Source organism: Hordeum vulgare, chromosome 2H (assembly GCF_904849725.1).
Source record: "Hordeum vulgare subsp. vulgare chromosome 2H, MorexV3_pseudomolecules_assembly, whole genome shotgun sequence".
Lineage (NCBI taxonomy): Eukaryota > Viridiplantae > Streptophyta > Magnoliopsida > Poales > Poaceae > Hordeum > Hordeum vulgare.
Genome location: NC_058519.1, coordinates 140010519 through 140017746, shown reverse-complemented (window position 1 = coordinate 140017746; position 7228 = coordinate 140010519).

Sequence of the window (7228 nt, the reverse complement as noted above, 5' to 3'; positions counted from 1 at the left end):
CAATAAGCTTTATGTTCCAGCTCAAGAGGTAACTGACAGGCATTACCGTAAACCATTTTATACAGCGACATGCCCATGGGATTCTTATAAGCAGTCCTATAAGCCCATAGTGCATCGTCAAGTTTGCTAGACCAATTCTTTCGAGATCTATTGACGGTATTTTGTAGGATCAATTTGATCTCCCTATTACTCAACTCCACTTGACCAATAGACTGAGGATGATAAGGAGATGCAACTCTATGGTTGACATCATACTTAGCGAGCATCTTGCGGGAAACACCATGAATGAAGTGTGAACCGCCATCAGTCATCAAATATCTAGGGACTCCAAATCTTGGGAAAATGACTTCTTTAAGCATCTTAATAGAGGTGTGGTGATCAGCATTTTTAGTGGGGATAGCTTCTACCCACTTAGTGACGTAATCCAGAGCAACTAAGATGTGAGTGTACCCATTGGAACTCGGGAAGGGTCCCATATAATCAAAGCCCCAGACATCGAATGGTTCAATGACAAGTGAATAGTTCATAGGCATTTCCTGATGCTTACTTATGTTCCCTATTCTTTGGCATTCGTCACAAGACAAGACAAACTTACGGGCATCCTTGAAGAGAGTGGGCCAATAGAAACCTGATTGCAATACCTTATGGGCAGTTCTATCTCCAGCGTGGTGTCCACCATAGGCTTCGGAATGACACTTCTGCAAGATCTGTCCCTGTTCATGTTTAGGCACACAACGTCTAATAACACCGTCTACTCCTTCCTTATAAAGGTGAGGATCATCCCAAAAGTAGTGTCTCAAATCAAAGAAGAATTTCTTCTTTTGCTGATAGGTGAAACTAGGTGTTATGTATTTGGATACGATATAATTTGCGTAATCAGCATACCAAGGTGCACTATGTGAAGTGCAGATGACATTTAATTGCTCATCAGGAAAGTTGTCATCAATAGGTCGTGGGTCATTAAGGACATTCTCTAGCCTAGACAAGTTATCTGCTACAGGGTTATCAGCACCCTTTCGATCAACGATGTGCAAATCAAATTCCTGTAGTAGGAGAACCCATCTGATCAGCCTAGGCTTAGCGTCCTTCTTCTCCATAAGGTACTTAATAGCAGCATGATTAGAGTGAATAGTGACTTTGGAATCAACTATATAAGATCTGAACTTTTAACATGCAAACACAACTGCTAAAAACTCCTTTTCTGTAGTGGCATAGTTTCTTTGGGCGTTGTCTAGAGTTTTACTAGCGTAGTGAATAACATTCAACTTCTTGTCGACTCTTTGTCCTGGAACAGCACCAACAGCATAATCACTAGCGTCGCACATAATTTCAAAGGGCAAGTTCCAGTCAGGTGGTTGAACAATAGGTGCGGTTATAAAATCCTTCTTAAGTATTTCGAAAGCTTCCTCACAATCCTCATCAAAAACAAAAGGAATATCCTTCTGCAAGAGGTTGGTAAGAGGCCTAGAAATCTTAGAGAAGTCTTTAATGAACCTTCTATAGAAACCAGCATGACCTAGGAAACTTCGTATACCTCTGATATATGTGGGGCAAGGCATTTTCTCAATTGCATCAACCTTAGCCTTATCAACTTCAATGCCTCTTTCAGAAATTTTGTGTCCTAAGTCGATACCTTCATTAACCATAAAGTGTCACTTCTCCCAATTCAGGACGAGGTTGGTATCTTTGCATCTCTGTAAGAATCGATCAAGGTTGTTGAGGCAATCATCAAAGGAAGACCCGTAAACGGAGAAGTCATCCATGAAAACCTCGACAATCTTTTCACAAAAGTCAGAGAATATAGCCATCATACATCTTTGAAAGGTGGCAGGTGCATTGCATAAGCCAAAAGGCATACGTCTATAAGCAAAGGTACCAAAGGGGCAGGTGAAAGTGGTTTTCTCCTGACCGGATTGTGCAACAGATATTTGCGAGAAACCTGAATAACCGTCTAGAAAGCAGAAGTGTGTGTGTTTGGATAGCCTTTCTAGCATTTGGTCAATAAACGACAAAGGATAATGATCTTTCCTGGTTGCCTTGTTCAGTTTACGGAAGTCTATCACCATCCTATAGCCAGTAATAATCCTTTGTGGGATTAATTCATCTTTATCATTAGGAACGACGGTGATACCTCCCTTCTTAGGTACGCAATGTACTGGACTTACCCAATCACTATGAGCAACAGGATAAATGATTCCTGCTTCCGGAAGCTTTAATATTTCTTTTCTAACGACCTCTTTCATCTTAGGATTTAATCTCCTTTGGTGATCAGCAACTGGTTTAGAATCAGGATCGGTTTTAATCTTGTGCTGACATAGAGTGGGACTAATACCCTTAAGATCATCAAGAGTATATCCAATAGCAGCACGATGCTTCCTCGGAGTTTTTAGTAACTTCTTCTCTTCGTGCTCTGAGAGGAGAGCACTAATAATAATAGGATATATCTCCTTCTCATCAAGATAGGCATACTTAAGAGTATCAGGCAACTGTTTAAGCTCGAACACAGGATCACCCTTTGGTGGGGGAGGATCCCCAAGCAGTTCAACATTCAGATTATTCTTGAGAATAGGATATTGTTCTAAGACAATTTTATCTATCTCATCTATTTCCTGCATATGCATATCATTTTCATGCTCAAGCAGATATTTCTCTAAAGGATCCGTAGGAGGTACGGCAATAGAGGCAAGAGCAAAGATTTCATCTCTATCAGACGACTCTTTTTCATGGGGTTGTCTTCCAAACTTGGAGAAGTTAAATTCATGAGACACACCCTCGAAACTAACATTGACGGTCTGCTTAATGCAATCAATGTGAGCATTGACAGTGTTGAGGAAGGGTCTACCAAATATGATGGGACAAAAGCTATCTTGTGCAGTACCAAGGATGAGGAAATCAGTAGGATCCTTTGTCTTACCACACAGGACTTGTATGTCTCTCACAATTCCCAGAGGGTAGATAGTGTCTCTATTAGCTAGCGTAATAGTGACATCAATGGGTTCTAGCTCAGTAGGTGTAATCTCATCTTTGATTCATCATATAAGGAACAGGGTATTGCACTAACAATAGCACCCATATCACATAAGCCATGGTAACAGTGATCTCCTATCTTGACAGAAACAACGGGCAGGCCAACTACAGGTCCGTATTTGTCTTTCGTGTGAGGTTTAGCAATTCTAGCGGAGTCCTCACAGAATTTGATAACATGCCCGTCTACGTCTTCGGCTAAGAGATCTTTGGTAATAGCAACACTAGGTTCAACTCTAATCTCCTCAGGGGGTGCAAGTGGTCTAATGTAACCCCTACGTGTCACATTTGGAGCTTTAGAATAATCCTTTATCCTAGCAGGGTATGGTGGTTTCTCAGTGTAGGCACAAGGAACAACAGGATCACTAAAAGCAATGACTTTCTCCTCAACTAGATTGGTTTTGACTATGTTGCTTTCTACAGGAGGATGATACTTAAACCACTTCTCTTTGGGAAGATCAACATGAGCAGCAAAAGATTCACATAGAGAAGCTACTATCTCAGAGTCAAGTCCATACTTAGCGCTAAAATCTCTAGAAGTGTTTGTCTCAACAAAAGATTTAACGCAATCAAACTTGAAATTCATACCTGACTCCTTACCTTCCTCCAGCTCCCTATTTTCAGAGTTACGTTTGATGCTTTCCAATAAATTCCACTTGTGGTCAATATCCTTCTTCATAAAAGAACCGGTACAAGAAGTGACAAGCATGGTACGATCTTCATGAGAAAGCCGAGCATAAAAGTTTTGAGTGATAATTTCTCTCGAGAGCTCAAGATTGGGGCATGAATATAGCATTGATTTAAGCATCCCCCAAGCTTGAGCTATGCTTTCCCTATCACGAGGCCAAAATTAATAAATAAAGTTTCGATCACGATGTACTAAATGCATAGGATAAAAGTTTTGATGAAATTCCAATTTCAACCGATTGTAGTCCCATGATCCAGTATCATCACATAGCCTATACCATGTGAACTCCTTATCCTTCAAAGATAAAGGAAAGGCTTTCGTCTTTACCTCATCCTCGGGCAAACCTGCAAGCTTAAATAAACCACAAACTTCATCTACATAGATCAGATGCAAGTCTGGATGTGAAGATCCATCTCCTGTAAAAGGATTAGCCAGCAGTTTCTCAAGCATACCGGAAGGAATTTCATAAAAGATATTTTCAGTAGGTACCTCAGGTTGAGGAAAAACTCCTCGTGCTTCCGTTCGCGGTGAAGATACCCCAAACAAACTCCTCAAAGGAACAGTTTCCATAGTGACAAGTGACAATAAATTTCAGCACAGTATGTAAATGTTTCCTTACCAATTTCCACTTACCAATTTCCACTTACCAAAGGCACTTCACTCCCCGGCAACGGCGCCAGAAAAGAGTCTTGATGACCCAAAAGTATACGGGATCAATCGTAGTCCTTTCGATAAGTAAGAGTGTCGAACCCAACGAGGAGCAGAAGGCTCTGATAAATGGTTTTCAGCAAGGTAATAACTGCAAGCACTGAAAGTAGCGGTAACAAGTGATGGTGTAGTGAGGTGAAACGTAGCAAGCGAAAAGTAACAAGTAACAAGTAGTAGCAATAGTGCAGCAAGTGGCCCAATCCCTTTTGCAGCAAGGGACAAGCCTAAACAAAGCCTTATAAGAGGAAAAACGCTCCCGAGGACACACGGGAATTTCTGTCATGCTAGTTTCATCATGTTCATATGATTCGCGTTCGTTACTTTGATAGTTTGATATGTGGGTGGACCGACGCTTGGGTACTGCCCTTACTTGGACAAGCATCCCACTTATGATTAACCCCTCTCGCAAGCATCCGCAACTACAAAAGAAGAATTAAGACAACGTCTAACCATAGCATTAAACTAGTGGATCCAAATCAGCCCCTTACGAAGCAACGCATAGACTGGGGTTTAAGCTTCTATCACTCCAGCAACCCATCATCTACTTAGTACTCCCCAATGCCTTCCTCTAGGCCCAAGTATGGTGAAGTGTTATGTACTCGACGTTCACATAACACCACCAGAGGAAAAGACAACATACAGCATATCAAAATATCGAACGAATATCAAATTCACATGACTATTATCAGCATGACTTATCCCATGTCCTCAGGAACAAAAGTAACTACTCAGAAAGCATAATCATAATCATGATCAGAGGTGTAATGAATAACATCAAGGATCTGAACATAAACTCTTCCACCAAGTAATCCAACTAGCATCAACTACAAAGAGTAATCAACACTACTAGTAACCTTACAAGTACCAATCAGAGTCGTGAGACGGAGATTGGTTACAAGAGATGAACTAGGGATTGGAGAGGAGATGGTGTTGATGAAGATGTTGATGAAGATGCCTCCCAGGAATGTTGGTGATGACGATGGCGACGATTTCCCCCTCCGGGAGGGAAGTTTCCCCAGCAGGATCGTCCTGCCGGAGCTCTCGATTGGATCTGCTCAAGTTCCGCCTCGTGGTGGCGGCGAAACCACGAAAAAGCTCCCGGTTGATTTTTTTTTTTGGAAGAAACCCTTCATATAGCAAAAGAGGGAGGCTAGTGGGCCGCCAGGGAGCCCACAAGCTTGCCAACCGCCACCAGGGGGTGGTGGCGGCTACTAGGCTTGTGGCGCCCTGGTAGCTACCGTGTGGTACTTCTTTCGCCCAGTATTTTTATATAATCCCAAAAAATTCCACGTAAATTTTCAAGGCATTTGGAGTTGTGCAGAATAGTGGACTAAGATTTGCTCCTTTTCCAGTCCAGAATTCCAGCTGCCTGAATTCTCCCTCTTCAAATAAACCTTGCAAAATAAGACAGAAAAGGCATAAATATGGTACCACAAAGTAATATAACAGCCCATAAAGCAATAAATATCAACATGAAAGCATGATGCAAAATGGACGTATCAGTGCGCTACTTCGGCGAAGATATGATGATACAAGTGTAGTATGGATAGTAGATATAGGTTTTTGTAATCTGAAAATATAAAAACAGCAATGTAGCAAGTTGAAAACAGCAAGCAAAACATTGTCTAAATGCTTGGTGATAAGGCCTAGGGTTCATACTTTCACTAGTGCATCTCTCAATAATGCTAACATAGTAGGATCATATGATCACCCCTCAACGTGCAAGAAAAGAATCACTCCAAAATTCCTATCTAGCGGAGAACAATAGGATGAAATTGGTGTAGGTAGTAGAACCACCTCAAAGTTATTTTTTCAATTCAATCTTTTGAGCTATTCTTATAAGTGTCACAAACATCCCTAGAGTTTGTACTAGAATAACACCCATGATACATATCAATCAACCCTAATGTCACCTAGATACTCCAATGTCACCTCGAGTATGTGTGGGTAAATTATGTGACATCCATCAAACAATTTCAGATCTATCATATTCAATCCAACACAAAGAACTTTAAGGATCATCCCAAGATTTCTATCACAGAACATAGTATGAAAATGTGCAATCAACGCCTATGCATAGATCCCCAAGGTCACCAGAATTCTCAACTTGATGCCATAACATATATCAAGTGAATCACTTGAATATCCTAGTGTCACTACGAGTATATGCATGCAAGCCATACATCAAGTGTTATCAAACCAAAATATTGAATTTGACATAACGAGATCTTAAAGGGAAAGATTCAATTCATCACAACAAGGTAGCAAGGGAATAACATCATATTATCCAACTAGATTAACAAGGACCGTGATACATCAAGATCGTGCCATCTCAAGAACACGAGAGAGAGAGATTGAAAACTCATACGTCCATTTCGCATCATGATTTGCTACTCTTATCTATAGTGTTTTTATGCATTATACCACTTTATGGAGTAATTCTAATGCCTTTTCTTTCATAATATGCAAGGTTTACACCAAGAGGGAGAACGTCCACACCAAGAGGGAGAACGTCCTATTCTAGACATGAAAAATCTACGCGAGGGATACCTATTATGCACATCTCTAAATGGGCTGACATTTCACGGGGAATTTTGATGGAAAAAAATAAAAAATACTCAAAGAAAGAAGTACGAGGGGGCTTTCACGTGGCTACTAGGCACCAGGGCGCGCGAGCCCCCCTGGCGCGTGATACTTCTCTGTCGTATCTACTTTTCCAAACACTTTTGCTCTTGTTTTGGACTCTAACTTAAATGATTTGAATGGAACTAACTCGAACTAACGTTGTTTTCAGCAGAATTGCCATGG